General features: G+C 46.8%; 1 protein-coding gene and 1 pseudogene across 1 annotated transcript in view; one reads left to right on the forward strand and one right to left on the reverse strand.

Moving 5' to 3' along the window:
- Positions 1-22,865, reverse strand: part of LOC135909205 (nuclear pore membrane glycoprotein 210-like) — a 286,256-nt gene that overhangs the window by 243,229 nt on the left and 20,162 nt on the right. The gene's annotated exons all lie outside the window — the stretch shown is intronic.
- LOC135909231 (uncharacterized) lies at positions 5,949-9,575 on the forward strand (annotated as a pseudogene).

A 22,865-nucleotide genomic window follows, 5' to 3' on the forward strand; every position in this document is an offset into this window, starting at 1 on the left:
GCGATGTGGCGTTGCCATGTCCAGCTTTGCTTAACGGACATCGAGGGATGTGCTGCTCGCTGCGAGTTATGTAAATGCGTCGACCGCCCACTGTTCAGCGCTGAATGTGTTTGGTGTGCTGTGCTTGAAACGAGTGGTGCAGCCGTGCAGCTGGGGTGGCGGAGGAGCAGAGTGGCTTAGGGGCTCCGTTTGCGCGTTCACAGACATGTGCTCCCGCCTCGGTCTCATTAGCGGCTGTCGCGGGATTGTGGTGTGCTAGCTCCTTGCCTAGTATGAAGTTTACGACGCTAACACACAGCATGTTCACGTTTTTCCGCGCTATATGTCATTTGCATGACGGCCGAGTTGAAAATGAGACATATGTCTGTTCTTTGCGTTTGTGTGTAGTAAATTACTTTTTATTGTGGAAGTTCTGGCAGTCTTATTACGCAAGGAGTACGAACGTAAACATATAAACATATTTCTGTGTGTCTGAAATTTTGAATTACCCATAATACTCTTTACGACTGAGGTGGTCTACACAGCGTGCGTGAATCAACTACCTTTTCTTGCGACGCTCTTCCGTGTGGTAGACTGATGCATGGTGCGCGCTTACTTCTGTACTGTTGTAAAAACCATTTGTTTATTCACTCAATACAAATGTACTGCTTCTTTGCCGCAGTATATTTTAGTTACGCGGTGAAGCGTACTAAAAGTGGGAGAAGGCCGCTATCACCCAGCATAGTATGTCCACTTAGGCGACCTGAGAGGCGGCGAATGCGCGAGTGTATAATTAAAGAACTCGTATGCTCAGTAACAGTGGCCCCTTTCCACTTTAGTATGCTTCACCGGAGTACATTGCCTAGGCTTCACCACGAAACATCGGTGTATCGCGAGAAAGGTAACCTTAAAAAAGCCCAATCATGAGAGATTTCATTTGTGGCTTGCTACACCGCAATACAGGGGTGGAAATAAGCATCCTGCAGTAAAGCATAGAGTGGAAAGGGCGCATAGGTTTGCACTGTGCTCATTATTTTCAATTGTGATATAATTTGGAAGTGTATCTGTGCTCGTGGTAAGCTTCATTGACAATTCTTTGTACATTACAAATTCATGTTGCAGGGAAGCTTACTAAAGCACATTCACCATTATGGAACACATTATTCACCTTCAATGCAGGATCACAAAGCAGATTCATGCCCATGCTTTTTGCTGGACTGCACATACTCTTTGAGAATTGACTTGTTGTTCATAAGTGCACTGGTACTTTAAACTGGAGGGGTGTAGTGCCGAACTTGAGCTACTTGTTTTTGAGGTCTCATGATTGTATTAGAGTTGTCGGACGATCTCGCCGCTGCCACCATTTGTGCGGGTTGAAGGCCGTAGAGAGGAACTTGGGAGGGACTAGGCGTACAGGGTTTATTTACAGTATTTACATTTTAAACAAGAGATACATCGACAGTCTAGCGTGGCTCCCAAATGGAGCACGCAAGACGAGCATACAGCACACGAGCACAATCACAGACGAGTACACTCTAGCAGCCGACAAACAGCTGCTTATAAACACTCCATGCTCCCTAGAACCCTAGGTGAGGGAAAAACGGCAGTTCACCGCCGATTCGCAGCGTCAAACGTCAACGCAGTCGACCCGCCGGTTGTCCATTATCTCGAGTCTTGAAAGATGCGTCGGTTCCCCGGGCTGACCCCCGCAGCGCGGCCGCCGCTTGCCCATTGTCTTGCGCCTCTAAATTCCAGAGCTGTAGTCACCACGAGTGTCAGCAGACTGTGACGAATCCTGGGACCCACGTACTGCAAAGGGCCCTTTTGTTAGGGAAGCTCTTCTTGCTGCCGAGAGGGACCATGAAGACCTGGCAAATCAACCAACAATACGTTGGGCGCCAAACGTGGCCTGCTCTGCTGCCGTCACCGATTTTCCGAACGAGGCGCATGGTGAATTAACGCCACCGTAGTCCACAGTTCTCTTAAGGAAGTTCATGGTCGGTTAGCACTGTCATCCTCGCTGGTTCTCTGAAGGGCGCCCCCACGGCAGGTCGATCGAAGCACGTGCAGCGAGCGGGCTGAAATAGCTTTGCAGAGTAGTACCCCTGCAGGCCGATCCTAACAGTTGTTACTAACAGAACAATGTGATAAACGAACAAGGGCTCGGAGGCATCCAGTCACCTTGCTTGTCTCATGGTGTCGCTCCATGAGCACCGCGAGCTCCAGACCAACTAGGAAGAGAGGTTTGTTGCAATCGCTTCTCAGCTATATTGCCATCATACCAACTGTGTTCTCAATGACAACTTTTGGACAGTAGAATGCTTGCACCCAGCAAAGTTTAAGAAGGAAGCATTCAGAATGTGCGAAGTGGGCTTTTTGAAGCTGGCAGCATTGCTGAAGGGGCTTTGCCTGTCTGCCCTCTTTATGGATGCACGATGATTTCCTCTTTGAGAGGGATTGTTTCAGAGGTGGTTACATGGCAACAGTGTTGGGTGTTTAGTAGCAGAGAAGCTTGTCTTTGCCCACTGTAAATAATCTGTTTCTTCTCTAGTGCCCCTGTGAAGTGCCTACTTTTCGGACACAATGTGCTCTCCATGCATGCATGCATTTTTAGCTTGTAAAGACGTCTATTACCCCTTGCCTCAAGCTGGTCCTTGCTGATGTCACCCAAGAAGGCAATGGGGAGTATGGCAATGCACTTACAAAACACTGCTGGTACCAGTGAAACCAGATTAATAGAGCTGCTGTTTGTTTTTGCCCACTCCATCCTCGTCAGTTACAACGACCAATTCTTTGTCCAAACAGAAGGCATATGTAGTTGTTCGTGCATAGCCTGCAGACTGACTTGACATGTTATGACAGAGACCTGCCTGAGAACCTTGGCACAACGTATATATGTAAAAACCTTCCGATATATTGATGACTCTCTTCTCTTGTTTTACACTTTGCCTGAAGCCAGCAACGGGCTCAACCAGATGTTCAACAGGCTTCCCACTAGTTTTGCCAGCCTCTATTTACTAGGGTGCTGCTCATAGCCATCTGTTTTCTTGACCTTGCGCTGCACTTTAACCATGGTCACACCTTCTGATCCTATAGCATGCGATCAAGAAAGTGATGTACATCATGTTGCTCCAAACTCATGACATGTGCTACAAGGCCTTGAGGAACACCCTCATATATTTACTCCCTCATCATACTGTACGAAGCTTAGCATGATAAGTGCAATGATTAACACCTGCTGGTTTTTCAGAGTTATTCCTGTCCAGCTTGCTGAAAGCTATCCTGAGTGTTTCAAAAGCAAAAGACTGCTGCTGGACTAGTGCATAAAACAAGGGTCGCTATAACCACATATGTCACACAAAATGAAGAAGGCCACTGAGTGTACAGGCCGTTTACTTCATATACAACAAGCTTGGTTCTCCCTTTGCAAGTGGGTCAATTCAACATGCCTCGAAGACACGGCCTGTGTCAAACTATTAGCCTGTGTCAAACTATGTGCCAGATGCTGTGTCCCCTGGCTGAAGATGAGTACAAGATCCTGACACTCCGCAGCAGCTTCTACAGTGGGCAAACGGGTCACTATAAAAATAAAAACGACTGCCTTTATTAACATGCTAGTAACATGAAAACAGGCAGAAATTTGGCTATTCATTGGCCCCAACTGCAGGAGCAAGCTACTCTTCCACCAGATGTGTGTTCACAAGAACTGGAGCAATACAAATGCAGATAACAATGATGTTTGAAAGCAGTGTTTTTAGAGTTGAACAATATTCTGCACAAGCAGCGCTACCTGCAGTGCTGGTGCCTTATGCCACAATTCATGGCTGCGCCACCATGCAAAGGCACTATTCGTGAATTATTAACTTCTATTAATTATATTTATAGTGGCCATATAATGCAAGTACATATCCATATTGTGTGTAATATGGTTAAAGGATGTCAACTATGATAGCCATTCCTAATCTGAAATGCAACAAAAGAGCAAAAATAGGCAACAAATTGTAATTCAAAAAGACAAAGGCAACCAGTGCACAGGATAAGTGACAAACTTTCTTTTATTGAAAAAAAAAAATGTAATGTGCGAGTATGCCACCAGCAGTTGGCAGCAAACTTTCAAGCTTGGGTGACAGTGGTAAAACTTAGCAAATTGCTACACTCACACTCAAATATAAAATGGCCTTGGACACAGAAATAATTGTGTATAAGCTTTTCTTGTTTAGAATGGTTTACAGATAGGGAAAAAATGACCATAAGAGCACCAGGTGTATGCATAGTCTACGCACGACAAGCCACTGCTTTCTTACTTTATTTCTTTTTCTCTACTACTATCCACGAGTATTTAAGTGCCTTAATAGCAGTGCTAACATCCTTGTGCGAAACACAAAATTGGGCAAGTTGTGGCATGAAGAAAATTGCAGTTTCACTCATAATGCGAAACGGTTTGGTTGGTTGGTTGGTTTGGGTTTAGTGGCACAAAGGCAACAAAGGCCATGCTGCGCCAGACACAAGCCAAAATGAAATGCGACTTTAGAGTAGGTAAACCTGTATTACATTATAGTTGGTGTAAGTCACCAGTTTTTTCTAAAAAGTAGAACAGGTTAGAAAATGGCACTAGGGGGTCTTCTGCTAGTAATAGGGCAGGGTGTAATGGAGTGTGCAAATTATATAGGCTGTGTAAGAACCTCCGTCTCAGTGTGTCCAGGTGTGGACATGTTATTAGGATGTGTATAACTTCAAGGCATTTTTCGCAGGTTGGCGGGTTTTCTTTTCGGAGGAGGTAATTGTGCGTCAAATGTGTGTGTCCAATTCTAAGTCGACACAAGATCACCTTGTGGAACCGTTGCTGGTGACTGCATGATTTCCACTCGCCAATTACAGGTTTAATAAGATGTAGCTTGTTTTCTGTACAATGGTCCCATTCCTGTTGCACCTTTAACGTTAATGCCTTCCTAATGGCACGGATACTATCTTTATATGGAAGTAATGTGTTTATTATGTCTTTGTACGCTGCCATTGATGCGCATCTATCCGCTGCTTCGTTACCTGGTATACCAACATGGCTTGGTACTCAGCAAAACCTAATTGACCTGCCGTATTTGTTTATTGTTATCATGTTTAAGATATCCCCTATCAGGGGTTCACATTCGGATTTTGTGTGAAGATCCTTCAGCGTGCTTAATGAATCAGTGTATATGTTTTCGTGTTTTTCAGCGATGATCTTTTTAACCACAATCCATAATGCATAGACTTCAGCTGTGTAGACAGAGGTGTGATGTGGCAAACGAATACTTCTTTCCCAATGTTCTGTCACGGCCCCCACACCCACGTGTTCTTTTGTTTTAGAGCCATCAGTGTAAAATTCCGTGTAATTTTCATATTTGTCCTGTAGAAAGCGGAATTCTTGTATTATGTGTTCGTGTGGGGTGTCTTTTTATGCGAAGCATATTACTAGAGCTCAACCCAGCTCTTCAGGCGCGGCGGTGTCGCCTTCAATACCACGTGACACCGTGACGTCACGACAGAGGAGAAACGGGGCTCCAACTCGCGCCGTCGCTCGCGGCGTCGCGGCGGTATATAAGCAGCTGCGCTTGCCTCTGCTAGACACTCACGAGGTGAGATGCCGCCTGGAGACAGAGCTGCTCGTTGGAATGAGAAGCGAAGGTTGCGGCGTGCTACAGAGACTGTTTCTAGGTGGCTTTGCTACGCCGCAGTGACTACGCGCCCCGCATCGGACGCGGTGAGCGTCGAGCAACGCAGCGTTCGGCGCGGCAACGAAATGTGCGCCTGAGCAAGCGCCGCACGCCCGAGCCGACGCCGACGACACCGGCTTTTCTGCGACAAGAGCTCCTTAACGCTGTCGCGTTAAAATAAAGGCTAGTATGCTTCGCATCCTGGGCTTAACCTTAGCTAAGCCACAGCCAGTTTTTTCTTTAAATGTGTTAATGTCCAATCACATAACGGTGCGAGATCGCGCCACGGGGGCAAACACTGTGGTTTTCTCGCTACCTGAAGGTCTTCGCGAGGAATGTTATAATAGTAAGTAAGTTTATTTTCGACCATCACGTCATACATGATGATGCAGGGGGACCGAAGTAAAAGCTGTCTTTCAACAGCTTGACAGAGCAACGGCCCCCCTTATTTGGCAGTAGCATACAAAGTCATAAAAAAGAAGATACACAAAAAGAAACACTGCCCACGGCGGTCACATTACACCACATAGCAATATATAAACATATTACATAAAGGCTGCATCTGGTACATAACTTAAAAAAAAGAATTAAGTCATGCACACATGGAAAAAAAAAATGAAGGCTTTTAATGGTTTACACAATGCAATGACATGGCAAAGGCACTTTAACAGAAAAAAACAGGAATAACACCGAGTAACACCATACTTCTGTAAAGCAATTTGGCTTTAGTTGCATAAAGAAATAACAAGAAAAAGTTTAGGAAAGAAAGTAAGCCAAGAGTATCCGAAATGTGGCATTTTGAAGTATTATATCCTGTCTCAATAGGTCATTAAGAAGTTGTGGAAGCCGGTGTTCTAACGTTTGTAGCCCATATGTTATTCGAAATGTTTTAATTTCCCACATATCCTTATTTCTTGTGTTGTAGCTTTGTTCACGCCTTCTCAGGCCTCAAAGAGCTTGAATAAAATATGTTTTGCTTAAATGTTCTTGTTTAAGTGTTCGGCTGAGGCGACAGTCGTAGATTTTTGTTACTGGAACTATTTTGTGTTCTAAAAATATTTCTCTTGTATGATGCAACGTCGGTAATTTCTTAACAATCCGCATTGCTTTTTTTTGTAATACAAGTAACTCCGAATATATTCCTCATATCGTAGGACAAGCGGCTTAATCATGTTTGGTTTGTTTGTGTAGTGTAAACGTGAGTTACACTGTGTGACAATGTTGAAGCATATGTGTTGTGGTGAGGACTGAATTCTTAGTACGTAAGAAAAGTTAGTAGCACTCTGCGCTGCTGTAGAGGAGGTTCATTACATTCAACATACAAACTCTGGACAGGCGATGTTCCGTAAGCGCCACTTGCCAGTCACAGTCCAAGGTTATGAACTGGATCAAGTTGATGGACGTAAGACTTTCTGGCTGAACCGTATATAATGCTACCATGATCTAATACGTTGCGCACCATAGTACGGTAGATGTGTAGCAGGCATTCACGGTCAGAGCCCCAGCGCTTCCGGGACAGGACTTTCAGGACGTTAAGTGCATTGTTCGCTTTTATTTTAAAGCTCTTTATGTGAGCGAGAAAATTTAACTTTTTGTCAAACAGAACACCCAGAAACTTCTGTTCTTGTTTTACTGGTAGTGTGGCTACTTGAAGTATTAGGGTTTGATCTGGTTGTAGGCCTCTTTTTTGTGTGAAGACAACGCTAATAGTTTTTACACTTGAGAAACGAAAACCGTTTTCAGACGCCCGCTGTGTTAGTTTATTTAGTGTAATTTGAATTTGCCGTTCGCAGGGTGTCAGGTTCGATGTACGACATGCAATTTGTAGATCATCCACATATAATGAACGCATTCATGAAGATGGAATTACTTTATTGACCGAGTTCATTTTCACCACAAAGTTGTGCTTAATACGCATCCTTGTGGCACACCATTTTCCTGAATGAATACACGTGACAGCGCCGTTCCTAAACGCACCTGGAATGTTCGGTCCGACATGAAATCGGTTAGACATTTGAACATTCTACCTCGGATTCCTAAATCTGCCAAGTCCCTTAAGATACCAAACATCCATGTTGTGTCGTACGCCTTTTCAAAAATCAAAGAAAACTGAGACAATATTGCGTGCGTAGAAAGGCCGCACGAATCTCGTGTTCTAGCCGGACTATAGGTGGTCCGTTGTCGAGCAACCTTTCTTGTACCCACACTGATGGTTATCTAGAAGGTTTTCCGTTTGAAGGACGTATGTCAATCTTATGTTTATAATGGCTTCATAAGACTTTGCAAGGCAACTTGTGAGTGCTATGGGTCTATAACTGGTTGCTGTTGTGGGAGGTTCTCCAGCTTTCAGGAAAGGGATAATGATGGCTTTCTTGCAGTCTTTCGGCATTTTTCCCGTTTCCCAGATTATATTAAAAAAACGAAGCAAGGTTTCAACTGCATTAGGAGATAGATGAGCGAGCATTTCGTAATGAACTCTGTCCGCACCAGGTGCTGTTTTTTTTGTCAGTGGTGAGTACTTTATTGATTTCTGGTTGTGTTAGAGCGGCATTATAATGTCTTTCTGAGCTTCCTGTGGTCGGAAGCTTTAGTTTTTCTGCTAATTTCTGATGTTTTAAAAATGCAGCAGAGTAGTTTTCCGAGCTTGATGTATCATGAAAATGCTGCCCTAATATGTCTGCTCGATCTACTAAATTTGTTTGTGTGTGGCTGGGGGTGAAAGTATGGGTATCGTGTAAGGAGCGTAGTCGCCTCTAAACTTACGAACCTGATCCCACATTTTTTTGGAAGTTATCGAGCTATTTATTGACGAGACATAATTCTTCCAGGACTGTCTTTCGGCTTGTCTGCGTGTGTACCTGGCTTTCGCTTTTGCTCTATGGCCCTGCCCGTCGACGTTGCTGTAGTGTCTGTTAACAGCATTTAGCCAAATGTGAGTACTCGGTTGGCAACTTGGAATAAAGCATGGGAGCTTGAGCAATGAGTGCGTATCACCGTGTCACTCCAATCTAAATCAATCGGACCGCATCCCGGTCTACGCGAACACTAAAATGGTGTCAGAATTGTTACTTGGTCCCATGTGAGTGCCAAACCAAGTCATTCCGTCGTATCACCCCTCAGCAGCAAGCGGCAACCGGCAATCGCAGCCATGGCATACGCGCTCCCTCCCTTCCCAAGTTTCGACCTTCGCGCCACAGACGCCAACAATACTGGTCACGAATGGACCAAGTGGATAGAAAGGTTCGAGAACTTTCTTTTAGCTGTGATATCACGGCAGATGCACGCAAGAAAGCGCTCCTCCTGCACTACGTCGGCGAGGAAGTCTACGACATATTTCGCTCCCTCCCCGACTGCCCTACACAAGCTACAACAGCTACAAACACGACCCAGACCACGCAGAGCCCATCGACGCCAGAATACGATGCCGCACGAGCGAAACTGAGTGCATACTTCGCCCCGCGAGTGAACTCGACATTTGCGATCTACAAATTTCGTCAAGCCCAGCAAAACGTTGGTGAGCCACTGGACGCCTTCTACGCGCGCCTCCGGCAGCTCTCTCGCCACTGTAACTTCGAGAACGTCGACGCTGAAGTCCAGAACCAAATAATCCTCGCCACAACGTCGTCTCGCCTTCGCAAATACGCAATGCTTCATTCCCTCACTTTACCAGACTTACTCAAACAAGGAATCGAGGATGTCGAACGGGATGTATCCGAAATCAGAAAGAACGTCGATAGCAATGCGGCGGTGCTCGCTGCACAAGGAAGGACAGCACCATGGCCAACACCAAAGAAACAGCCGACAGATGCCACGACAAACCTATGCACCGCAACGACCTCGTGTCTCATCAGCAGATTGCCGCAACTGCGGTGGCAAGTGGCCTCACCAAGGCGGACGATAAAGTAGTGCTGCATAGGGTAGGACATGCAAGGCATGTAACAAGGTTGGTCACTTTGCACGATTTTGTCGTTCAACGAGACAAATGGTACAAGCAGTGGACTGTGACAATGGTCCAAACAGGAATCAGACAGTCTGCAGTAAGAAGAGTTCTAGCACCAAAGAATGTGCTGCCACCCGTGACACCAGTTCAAGCAGTGACGAGTATGTTTTCATTGCCATGACCTCACCTCAGACAGGCCCATCTCCAAAAGTTATTGTCACTGTCAACAATGTGCCGGTCACTTTCATAATCGACACAGGTGCAACAGTGTCAATTGTTGGCGAAAATGACTTTGAGAGCTATCGGCTAAAGGTGAAACTCCAGGAAACATCCGCCAGAGTGTTCCCATACAAAGCAACATCTCTGCTTGAACTTCTAGGCAAAGTCTGTCACAATGAGATACAAAGATAACTGCATTGAAGAAGACATCTTTGTCATTCGAGGGAACTGTGCACCACTCTTAAGCTTCACAGCAGCATCCAACCTGGGGCTTGTCCAGATCAATTACCAAGTTAATGAGCATCAAGGTGACAAGTCAATCGTGGAAGCATTCCCCAAGTTGTTTAGTGGAGTTGGAAAACTCAAAAACCACCACATTCATCTTTTTGTGGACGACACTGTCCCTCCGGTTGCACAACCACACAGGCGTATTCCGTTTGCCTTACGTGACGCCACAGAGAAAGAACTTGAACGCCTCCTGTCAGAAGACATCATTGAGCCAGCCATAGGACCTGCACCGTGGGTGTCCCCTGTGGTCATTGTGCCTAAACCGCATCAGCCTGATGAAATTAGAATCTGCATTGACATGCGTGTTGTGAACACTGCCATTCAACGGGAACGACATTTGTGCCCAACAGTGGATGACATCATTGTTGCCGTAAATGAATGAATGTGTATTGTTTAGTGGCGCAAGGGCCAGGGATGGCCAAAGAGCGCCATGACTAATTATGTGTTGTTAAGCGCTGCTTTGTGAGTTTCGATGGTGGGATGTAACATGGCTGTAAAGTGGCCTAAAATCAATGCGTATCATAGAAGCGTAAAATTATATATAGTATAAAATTATGATAGTGAGCAATGTAGTTGTCTATGGGTATGGTACGCTTGATAAGTGATCATGATGCTAAAATGCAAGAACATGGAAATAGCTCCTATGCCTCCGGAAGGCCTTTGAGCCCAAAGGCTGGGAGGCAGGCGCTTTCTATTAATGCAGTTACCACAGCAGAAACCTCAGTTAAGAGGCTGTGCTATGGATTTCCTGGTGATATAACATGAAAACTACGTACATCTTTTAAAAATTCGAACAACGACTGATATTTAAAAAGAGGTTCTATACCTATGAACATTTGAGGATGAAGCGGAATTCGCTGCCGATGTGGGAACGGAAAATGCTTTTTCCTATTTGTGTCTAATTCCCTGCATTGTATCAGGATGTGAAGCACGGTAAGTGGCTCACCACATTTATCACACGTGGGTGGATCGCCACTGGACAAAAGGTATGCGTGTGTGCTGTATGTGTGTCCTATCCTGAGTCTGCAAAGTGTTACTTCTGTGTGACGGTTCTTTGATACCGGCGGCCAGTTGCCAAGATAAGGCTTGATTACATGTAATTTATTTGCTGTTTCTTTATCCCACAAGCGCTGCCAGAAATCTCTTAGTTTTTTTCTTATTGAGGGCTTGAGGTCCATTACAGGGATAGTCGTGGAAGTGTCTGCAGCGTTCGCGTTCACGGATGTGGCTAGCTGGTCTGCTAACACGTTTCCCTCTATCTCTCGGTGCCCCGGCACCCAGCATAGGACGATATGCTGCTTAGACGCATAGATTTTTAGCAATGCGGAGTAGAGAGAAATAATTACAGGGTTTTTATATTTCTTGACAGTTTTCAAAGCATTTACGACGCTCAAGGAGTCTGTGTATATAACAGCCTTTGGGATATTAAATTCTTTAATGTGTTTAACAGCGGCCAATATCGCGTAGGCCTCTGCTGTGAAAATACTTGTGTTAGGGTGCAGAACACCAGCATCCGAAAAGGATGGACCGACCGCTGCGTAAGATACGCCAGAATTACACTTCGATGCGTCTGTAAAGAATTCAGGAGAGGAGTATTTGTGCTGTAATTCGAGGAAATACGTTCGTATATGCGCGACAGGCGCGTGCTTTGTAACAGTTACGAAAGATATATCACAGTCTATTGGTTGCCACTGCCACGGCGGGGGCCGTATAGCAGGGGACATAGGGTGGTATTCAAGCAGTGGAACCCTTGTTTCTTCAGCCATGTCTCTGACACGCAGTGAGAAAGGCTTTGCCAATGTGGGCCGGTTGCGAAAAAGTTGACAACTGGACAAATCGTTTATGGTGGAGAACGCGGGCTGCTCACTGTTTGCGTTCACTCTCAGAAAATACATGAAAGAGGAGTATGTTCTCTGCAGATTAAGTGACCACTCATCCGATTCAACGTAAAGGCTTTCCACTGGGCTTGTTCTAAAGGCGCCTGTGGACAAGCGAATGCCTAAGTGGTGGACAGGGTCTAGCATCTTCAGAGCAGTTGGAGTAGCCGACTGGTAAACTATGGCTCCATAGTCTAGTCGTGTGCGTATGAGGCTTTTATACAAGTTCATGAGACATTTTCTATCACTGCCCCAGGTTGTGCGTGAGAGCACCTTTAAGATATTCATTGTTTTCGTGCACTTGTCTTTCAGATATTTTATGTGCTGCACAAAGGTTAGCTTCGCGTCTAAAATTATGCCTAAGAATTTATGTTCCCTGTTTACGGGCAGACGCTCACCATGCAACACAATTTCAGGATCAGGGTGCAGGCCTCTTTTTCTGGAGAAAATGACACAGGTACTTTTTTGTGGGTTCAATCTGAACCCGTTCTCATCAGCCCATTTGGAGACCCTCTTAAGTCCAAGCTGGACCTGTCGCTCACAGATTGCAAGAGAACTTGACTGAAATCCTATCTGCACGTCGTCAACATACGTTGAATAGAAGATGTTATGTGGTATGTGTAGACGAAGAGAATTCATTTTTACTATAAAGAGTGTGCAGCTGAGCACCCCGCCCTGCGGCACTCCAGTTTCCTGTACAAACTTCTGTGACAGAACACTGCCCACTCGAACACGGAATGTCCGATTGGACAGATAACTTTCTATAACATTGAACATATTTCCGTGTATACCTAACTGTGAGAGGTCTTTCAATATCCCGAACCGCCACGTTGTATCATAGGCTTTCTCCATATCTAAGAATACTGATAAGAAAAACTGCTTATGGACAAAAGCTTCACGGATACGTGCCTCGATACGTATGAGATGGTCAGTGGTGGATCGACCCTCCCGAAACCCGCACTGGAATGGGTCTAGCAATTTGTTTGATTCTAGGAAGTGTAGTAGGCGACAGTTAATCATTTTTTCGAATACTTTGCAGAGGCAACTTGTTAATGCTATAGGTCTATAACTTGATACAGAGGAAGGATCCTTTCCGTGCTTCAGTATTGGAATTATAATAGCCTCCTTCCAAGCAGAGGGGATCTCGCCGGAAGACCATATAACGTTGTAAAGGGAAAGGAGGGTTTTCTGTGTTTCGGATGGTAGTTGTTTTAACATCTCATATATTATGCGGTCTGAACCTGGGGCGGATGTATTACAGCAGTTCAGTGCTGCCTGCAGTTCTGCTATGCAGAATGGTTCATTGTACGGCGCACTTTTTGCACATTTCCTTTCTAGCTTTTGGTTCTCTATTCGTGTTCTGTACTTTAGGAATGTTTCGGTGTAGTGTGAGGAGCTGGATATGTGTTCAAAGTGTGTGCCAAGAAAGTTGGCTTGATCTTCCAGGCTTTCTCCGTGACTATTTACTAAAGGCAGCGAATACGTTTGTTGTCCATTAACCTTTTTCACTCTATTCCATACTTTTGTCTCATCTGTGTACGAGTTGATGCTTGATATAAACTTCGCCCAACTCTCTCGTCTTGCTTGCCGGCGCGTTCTCCTTGCCTGGGATTTGACATGTTTAAAGTTTTCCAGGTTTTCAGCTGTAGGAGAATCGCGAAATATCGCCCACGCTTTGTTCTGGTTCCTCCGTGCTTGCCTGCATGCATCGTTCCACCAGGGAACACGCCGCTTGGAACCCATGCCGCTCGTTTGTGGAATACATTTACAGGCGGCATCCAGTATAAAAGCTGTAAAATGGAGCAAAAATGTTCTCCAATCTTGACTTAAAGAATGGATATCATCAGTAGGAACTTGACCCTTCCTCAAGGCAACTCACCACATTCTCAACACATGTTGGCTTGTTTCGCTACAAACGACTGAACTTCGGCATCAGCAGTGCAGCTGAAATCTTTCAGAACACCATACGCCAAGTGCTCAATGGCATCCCCAATGTCCTGAATGTTAGTGATGATATTCTTGTTTTTGGGCAAACAAAACAGGAGCACGACTTGTCCTTGGAAGCCGTTCTGCAGCCACTCCAAGAAGCTGGATTGACACTGAATGAAAAGAAGTGTCACTTTCATCAACGTGAACTGAACTTCTTTGGACTTAATTTTTCAGCTGATGGCGTTCGTCCTGATCCTAAGAAGATAGCAGCCTTCCTACAGATTAAAACACCGGAATCACCACAAGAAGTGAAGAGCCTGCTAGGAATGATCAACTTCAGGCATATTTCTGAGAAATCTTGCTAACCTCACACAGCCTTTACGTGAACTGACACTGAAGGATGTTATCTGGGATAGGACAGAACGACAGCAAAATGCTCTTGAGAGCCTAAAGCAAGCCATGTCCGATGCCTCCACCCTTGCTTACTTTGACCCATCCAAACCGACAGAATTGGTGGTAGATGCAAGTCCACATGGACTGGGTGCTATCCTTACACAGCGTGACAGTGAAGACATTGCAGTGATAGCTTATGCAAGTAGAGCGCTTACACCAGTTGAAAGTCGCTACTCCCAAATTGAATGTGAGATGCTCGCAGCTGTATGGGCCATGGAACACTTCCGTCTTTACCTTTGTGGAGTCAACTTCCTTTTGCTGACTGATCACAAGCCTTTAGTGAGCATACTGGGAAACCCAAGATCATCACCATCTGCCCGCATTGAGCGCCTTGCTCTACGCATTCAACAGTACAAGTTTGTTGTACAACACACTGCAGGAAGTAGTAACCCTTCCGATTACCTTTCCAGGCGTCCAGTTCCTGAAACGAAAATGTGTGCCCGCATCGACAAAATACCTAATGAGTATGTCAACTTTATCCAGCGCCACAACATCCCAAAGGCCTTCTCGGTTCATGAAGTCGCTGATGCAACGAAAGCAGACCAGCAGCTAGTCACTTATCAGTGCTATCCAGCACCCCACACTCACCAGCTGGGTCTCAGCTGAACTGAAGCCATTTGCATCTATAAAAACACAACTAACAACAACGCCCGAGGGCATCGTCCTTCGAGGAACACGCCTAGTTCTTCCCGCTACTCTGCAGAAACAAGCAGTGCTGCTTGCCCACAAGGGCCATCAAGGGATTGTGAAAACAAAACAAATGTTAAGAGAAAAAGTGTGGTTCCCAGGCATGGATAAGCTCGTGCACACTTTGATTAAAAGCTGCCTACCATGTCAAGCAGCTGTTCCCCAAGCAAAGCAAGAACCACTTGCATGACGGAACTACCCAGTGGTCCCTGGGAAGAAGTATCAGTCGACTTTTGTGGTCCCTTCTCAGATGGAAAGTACGCTATGGTGGTGTTAGATGACTTCTCACGATACTCGGTGGTACAAGTCATACACTCCACAAGTGCAAACAATGTGCTTCCCTTCCTACGACCAGTGTTTTGCCAGTTTGGAATCCCTGCACAGGTAAAAAGTGACAATGGGCCACCATTCCAAGGCAAAGAGTTTGCTGCATTCGCAAAAGAATTAGGATTTCGGCATCATCGGATCGCACCTTTGTGGCCTCAAGCTAATGGCGAAGCTGAGCGGTTCATAAGAGCATTGAAAAATCATGTTGACACTAGTCAGCTTGAGAACATAGATTGGAAAGTGGAGCTCGATACTTTCCTGATGTCATACAGGTCTTCAAAACACTTAACTACAGGAAGATCACCGTATGAACTGCTGTTTGGCAGACCAATGAGAAATCTTCTGCCTTGCTATGTTGAAGCTGCTTCGGAAATGGAAGACATGACAAAGTTCAAAACAACTGTGCTCGAGAAAAGGGCATACAACAAACAACATGCTGATGCACTAAGGCATGCTCAACCACATCGCTTCTGTGTCGGTCAGCGAGTCTTGTGCAAGCAAGACAGACACGACAAGCTCACTTTGTACTATGATCCAGACCCTTATACCATTGTCAGCGTTCATGGATCACAAACCAAGGCATCGAGAGGAAATAGAGTAATAACGCGCAACTCAAGTTTCTTCAAAGATGCCTCTGGCCTTAAACAAGCACCAGCCAAAACATCATTTGACTGCGATGACATCATATATCCTCTACCCACCTCAGTGCCAGATCCTGCACCACCTGCATTGCACCAGAGTTCTCCAAGAGAGCGCTACCCAAAGAGAAACAGAAAGCCCCCACGCCATCTTTCCGATTTCGCAACCTGGCATTGTGACAGTTTGTTCGTAGGAGACATTCACGACTTTTCAACAGTGAACTGTTTTGCCTTTATGGTTTCCCTAATCACATTGTGTCCGCATTCATTTCATTTTCCCCAAGGAGGGTAATGTAGTGTCTATTAACAGCATTTAGCCAAATGTGAGTACTCGGTTGGCAACCTGGAATAAAGCATGGGAGGTTGAGCAATGAGTGCGTATCACCACGTCACTCCAATCTAAATCAATCAGACCGCATCCCGGTCTACGCGAACACTAAAGTTGCGCTGCTGCGAGCTCTGCCAAATAAACACCTTTAGAATTGGTGGAGGTGCGGGGTACCCTCAAACGATCATCCTGGAACTCCGGTCCCGTACCCTACCATCTACCATGCTCCAAGCCGCCTCTCAGCAAACGCCTCCTCCTGCACCCACTGCGTGTCCCGGGGTGCCTCGTCATCGCGACCCGCCTATCTACACTGGAGCGGACGACACTGACGTGGACGAATGGCTCACGGCGTACGACAGGGTAGGTGATCCATAACAAGTGGGACGAAGCGGCCAAACTGAGCTATGTTCTGTTCTACCTCGCTGGAGTGGCCAGCCTGTGGTATAACAACCATCAAGCAGAGTTCCAGACATGGTCGGAATTTAAGACTTCCCTCGCCGATGTATTTGGTCGCCCTGCTGTTCGCAAGCTGCGTGCCGAGCAACGTTTGCGAGAACGAGCTCAACAGCCAGGCGAAATATTCACCAGCTATATCAAAGATGTCCTGGACCTATACAGGAAAGTCGATTCGACCATGGTGGAGTCTGATCGAATCCGAAACATCCTGAAGGGCATAGAAGGCGACGCCTCTAACATGTTGCTGGCCAAAAGTCCACGCTCTGTGGCTGAAATTGTCACACTGTGTCAGAGCTATGCAGAACTCCGCAGGCAGCGGTCACTGACCCGTTGATCTCTACCGCGTGACGAACACCTCGCTGGTTTGGCTGCCATGTCCAACCAGGCAGCGTTGCTCGCAGAAATGAAGGCGTTCGTCCGCGAGGAAGTTGCCCGGCAACTCTCGTTGACCGATGTTGCACAGCCGCAGTCGGTACACGCGCTGTCAGGATTGGAGGCTCAATCCCGTCGCTCGTGATCCGTTGTCAAGATTGGAGTCCGGCATGAATTAGAAGGTAGCTGGCCCATGCCGTCGTCCAACTTATCCACGCTGAGGACGTTGATGAAGGGAAGGACTGCTTCTCATCGAGAACGAGGAATATGGGTTTATTTACAATATTTATATCAGTCTAACATGACTTTGAGAAAGTACATCAGTCTAACATGACTGCTTCAGAGAGTGTCAGTGCAACATGACTGCTCAAGAGAAGTGTGTCGAGCATTCGCACCACAGCAGTTTTTAAACACTCGGTCCGCCGGCGATACAAGGCGGCGAACTTTCGTGTTTCATCGCAAAACTAGCCGCCTCCCCCAGGACGGCCTACGCACACAAAGGCACACACATCCCCATGTCCGGAGCCGACGTCCGAGGGGAGCCGTTCCGGGTAGCAGGGAGCCATTCTGGGTAGCTCGTTGTCTTGCGTCCCGGTCGGCGCGTGGGAAGCAACAAAAAACGGCTTTCCCGCTGCAGCTCGCGCACGCGTAGCAGATCAGGTCCGCGCTGGGGAGTTCGGGCACAATATTTCGCCCGCCGAACTCATTCCGTCACAACGGCGATGGGGCTAGAGGATGGCGGCGGTTTTCAGCACAAAGCCCGCTTCATCGAACGCATCCTAGCTGAAGCGACGGAGAGTGGGGGATGCGCGTCTTGTTCCCCAGTCGTAATTGGGTGGCAATCCTGTATAGTAGCTCGCCATTCTTAACAGCGCCTACGCCAAGTTTTGCGCCTCCGCTTCGCCGTGTCGTAGCGCAAGAACTGCACGAGGTTTTTGCCTGAGCACCACCAGCGTGTTCCTGCGGCTGCGCCTCACAGTCATGGCCAAGCCCCAACAGATCCCGACAGCTGTGCCAATCAGCTACGCGGAAGTCGTCACCCATAAAGCCCCTTAAACTTCGTAAAGTACTGCCACGCTTTGAAGAATGCCGCCTCCTCCTCGCGCACTCTGGCCGAGGCCGACGCCGCGTCGCTATTGGCCTAATGGTATCACGTGGGCCCTCGCGCCGTGCATCAGCGCCATTTTTGCTCGAGAAGCGTCTACGGAGTGACGAGGAGCGCATGTTGGCGCCGTTACTACGCTCGAGCAGTGTAGGCGGCGCCACGGTGGAGGAGGGAGCGTGAAAGAGAGCAGAAACGCGGAGGAGTGAAGGTGGAGGAGGAGAGTGTCAGTACTTCACGAAGTTTAAGGGGTTTTAGTCACCCAACCTCAACAACTCCCTCAACGGGGACCTCTCACGTACGCCGAAGTCCTCGCTATGCCCCGACAACAGCCTGCTATGCAATCACTTCACCAGCCGCCACGTCCAACGCGTCCTTCCACATGGACGGAACCTGCCGCAACGACTCGGTGGCGTACAGCGGACAATCGACCGATATGATTTGCGTGCGGCTATGCAGGCCACGTCGCACTCCACTGTAGTCACGTGCAGTCGCCTAGCGCTACACCATATGGGCCAAGTTTCATTTCATTTTTTGTTACCTTAAAGACCCCTTGCGGGGTATTACATAAGGGGTGGGTGGTACAAAAATACAGGAGGTTGCCCACTATCTTATTTTGAAGACAGAATACTCGTTACTTCATCAACGAAGGCAGATGAGGTGGCGATGGCAGCGACGTGGTGGGGAAGGCCGTTCCAGTCTTTAGCTGTACGATGAAAAAATGACGACGAGTAGGTGACAGGGCGCGCGCTAGGGCGAGCAACATTTAGTGGGTGGCCTGTGCGCAGCGATTTGCGTGAAGGTGGTGCAATGTAAGGTGAGTGGCGAAGCGAGCTGGTGAAGAATTTATGGAATAATGATAAGCTCGCGATACGGCGACGGTGCGCTAATGTGTCCAATCCAGACTCTACTTTTAATGGTGATACGCTGATATCATATGAGTATGTCGAGTGAATGTCTCTTACGGCGCGGTTCTGTATGGATTCTAATGGGTTGCTGAGGTAAATCTGGTGAGGATGCCATATGGGTGATGCGTATTGGAGTTTTGGCCTAACCAGTGTTTTATATGCTAGTAGTTTTACTTGTTGAGGAGCGTTGCGGAGATTGCGTTTCAGAAATCCCAAGGTTTTGTTAGCAGATGATATGATGTTAGTTATATGCGAGCACCAGTTTAAATCACGCGTGATCGTAATGCTTAGGTACTTAATAGTGTTTACAGTGTCGATTGGGGTGTCATTAATTGTGTAGATAAAGTCATGCCGATTACGGCTGCGGGAAATTGACATAGATTTAGATTTATTATTGTTTAGTACCATTAACCATTGATCACACCAGGCTGTAATGTTGTTCAGGTCATATTGAAGATAAATGCAGTCATTACTATTAGTGATAGTTCGATAGACAACGCAATCATCAGCAAACATACGAATCTGAGAGGAAACGTGCAATGGAAGATCGTTAATGTATATTAGGAACAGGAGGGGACCTAAGACTGAACCTTGGGGTACGCCTGATGTTACGGGAAGAAATTCTGAGGTAGTATTGTTAACACTGACGGATTGTGATCGGTTACTAAGAAATTCTTTTATCCATGCTAGGACATTGGGGTGGAAGTTCAAGTGAGAAAGCTTTAATAATAAGCGTTCATGAGCTACTTTATCAAACGCCTTTGCAAAGTCAAGAAAAATTATATCGGTCACAGTGTTAGTATCGAGATTTGAGTGTACGTCATGAAGAAATGTAGCGAATTGAGTGTCTCATGACAGCCCTTTACGGAAGCTATGTTGCGACGGATGAAAAAACTTATTACTGTCTAGGAAATTCATTACGTGTGAGTATATGACGTGTTCCATTATTTTGCAAGAGATACTAGTTATGGATATTGGACGATAATTTAAGGGTGAATTACGGTTACCTGATTTGTACACTGGAACGACCTTGCTCTTTTTCCACTCGTTAGGAAGCGTGCCTGATGATAGTGATTGGGAATACAGCAGGGTTAAATACATGGCAGAGATGCGCTTCGTGTTTTTTAAAAGCTTTGACGTGATATCGCCAACACCAGCTGATGAAGATAATTTATGATTATCAATTAGTGCGGATATTCCATCTAGAGATAAAATAATATCCGGCATTGGAGCCATGACAGCAACAGTGAAAACAGGAAGAGGCACGTGTGGTTCGGTAGTGAACACAGATGAAAATGCAGTCAATATCGGGTAAGATTTCACCATCTTTCGAAATTCTGACACCAGGGAATGACTGGGGATTGATAACCTGCCAAAATTTTTGGGGGTTACTGCTGAGCATGCGGGGTAGGTCTGAATGAAAAAATGAGTGCTTCTGTTGCCGGATAGCTATCAGGTAGGCGCATTCAGATACATAGTGTTTTTCCTAGGAGCTAGGGCTTGGCCTCAGTTTAGCAAAGCGAAACTGACGTTTCTTTTTGTTTTCCAGTTTTTTTAGTGCGTTAGTGAACCATGGTTTATTGCGATTAGAGCGAAGTAAGGTGGTTGGTATAAACTGCGCAACGAGGTTAGTCATCTTATTTTGGAAGAGTAACCAGTTTTCTTGTATTGAGCGATTTTCAAAACCTAATTCAAATGATTGATAGAATGCGATTAGTTCGCTGTTTATGGTGGTATAATTCCCTTTTTCATAGAGGCGGATTGTTTTCTGATCTGAACAACGTACTGTAGGTGAAAATGAGAAAACAGCGTGGATTACTTTGTGATCACTTATTTCGCGTAGGTAGCTAATGGAGGACATGCTTTCAGGATGAGTGGTTCTAGTTCTATGGCTCCTTCTCCGCGCCCTTATTACGACGACGAACCTCGGGCTGCGTCACCACCATCCCGCCGGTCCGCCAACATCCGCCGCTCAACTTCTCCACGCCGACGCTCTCCATCACCGATGCGGCCTCGTCCCGAAGCTCGGTATGAGGAAAACTAATCGTCGCAGTCCATGAGGCAAGGGCTGCGACCCCGTCGAAACGCGGAAGTCCTCAACGTAGCCCGACCAATGTGATAGACGTGTTAGTTGATGGTGTGCGGACATATGCTCTTGTGGATACCGGAGCCGCTGTATCAGTTATGGACGCAAAGCTTTGTCGCTTCCTTAGAAAGGTTACGACGCCCATTGGTGGACTCGCCCTCCGAACAGCAGGCGCACAGCGTATTCACCCTATTGCGGCGTGCACCGCTCGTGTTCTCATCGAGGACGTTGTATACGCCGTCGAATTTATTGTGATTTCCTCGTGCTCCCACGAAGTTATCCTGGGGTGGGACTTTCTCGCCCGCCACGATGCCGTCATTCATTGCGCACGGGCCAGACTAGAACTGTCGCCGATCTCAGATATGACGCTTGCCGATAATGCTTCTTTTGCGAACAAACTACTCGTCAGGCCCGACACAAACGTTCCTCCCAACTCATCAGTGATTGTATCAATACATTGCAGCAGCCTCTCTGACACCATCGCACTACTTTCTCCGTCGGGCCACTTTTATACTCGAAAAGGTCTGCTGCTGCCTTTTGCGACTGTGAACGTCAAACAGGGCTCCACAGCTATTTTTGTCTGTAACCCCTTCTCATGCCCTGTCATGCTGCTTCAAGGCGAATGTCTTGGCCACGTCGAAGTGATCGACGCCGTACAAATTACGGATGTTCCCGAAGACACGTCCTGCGCCAGTTACAACACGCCCGGTTCTCTCTCTACGTCGGACCCTTTGCCCACAGGTGTGTTCGATTCATCTATTGCCGATGGCCTCACCCCACCTCAGCGTTTGCAGCTTCTGCGCATCTTAGAAGAATTTCGTTCTTCTTTTGATGTCGGGAAACCTTCCCTGGGCCGGGCGTTTGCTGTCACGCACCATATTGACACTGTCTCCCAACCGCCATTGCGGCAGCGACCATATCGCGTCTCTGCCACAGAACGTCGTGTGATTAATGACCAAGTGGACGATATGCTTCAGCAGGGAAGAAGTTTGGGCCCTCGAACAGTCCATGGGCATCCCCTGTCGTCTTTGTTACGAAAAAAGACGGCTCGGTACGGTTCTGTGTAGACTATCGGCACCTGAACATAATCACTCGCAGATGTATACCCGCTGCCGCGAATCGATGAGGCCATCGATAGCCTACAAGGAGCAGAATTCTTTTCATCTCTAGATTTACGCTCCGGCTATTGGCAAGTACCCATGGCTGACGTCGATAGGCCGAAGACAGCCTATGTCACACCCGACGGCTTATACGAATTTAACGTCATGCCGTTTGGACTTTGTAATGCGCCATCAACCATTGAACGCATGAGGGACACAGTTTTCCGCGGTTTGAAGTGGCACACGTGCTTATGTTATCTCGACGACGTTGTTGTTTTTGCCTCTGACTTCACCACACACCTTCAACGCCTACGGCGTGTTTTGACGTGCTTAGCAAACGCTGGCCTCCAACTGAACCTAAAGAAGTGCCGATTTGCAGCGCGGCAGCTCACGATACTAGGTTACATCGTCTCGAAGGATGGAATCCTCCCCGATCCAGACAAACTTCGTGCCGTAGCTGAATTTCCTAAACCAACGTCCGTCAAA

Source organism: Dermacentor albipictus, chromosome 9 (genome assembly GCF_038994185.2).
Source record: "Dermacentor albipictus isolate Rhodes 1998 colony chromosome 9, USDA_Dalb.pri_finalv2, whole genome shotgun sequence".
Taxonomy (NCBI): domain Eukaryota; kingdom Metazoa; phylum Arthropoda; class Arachnida; order Ixodida; family Ixodidae; genus Dermacentor; species Dermacentor albipictus.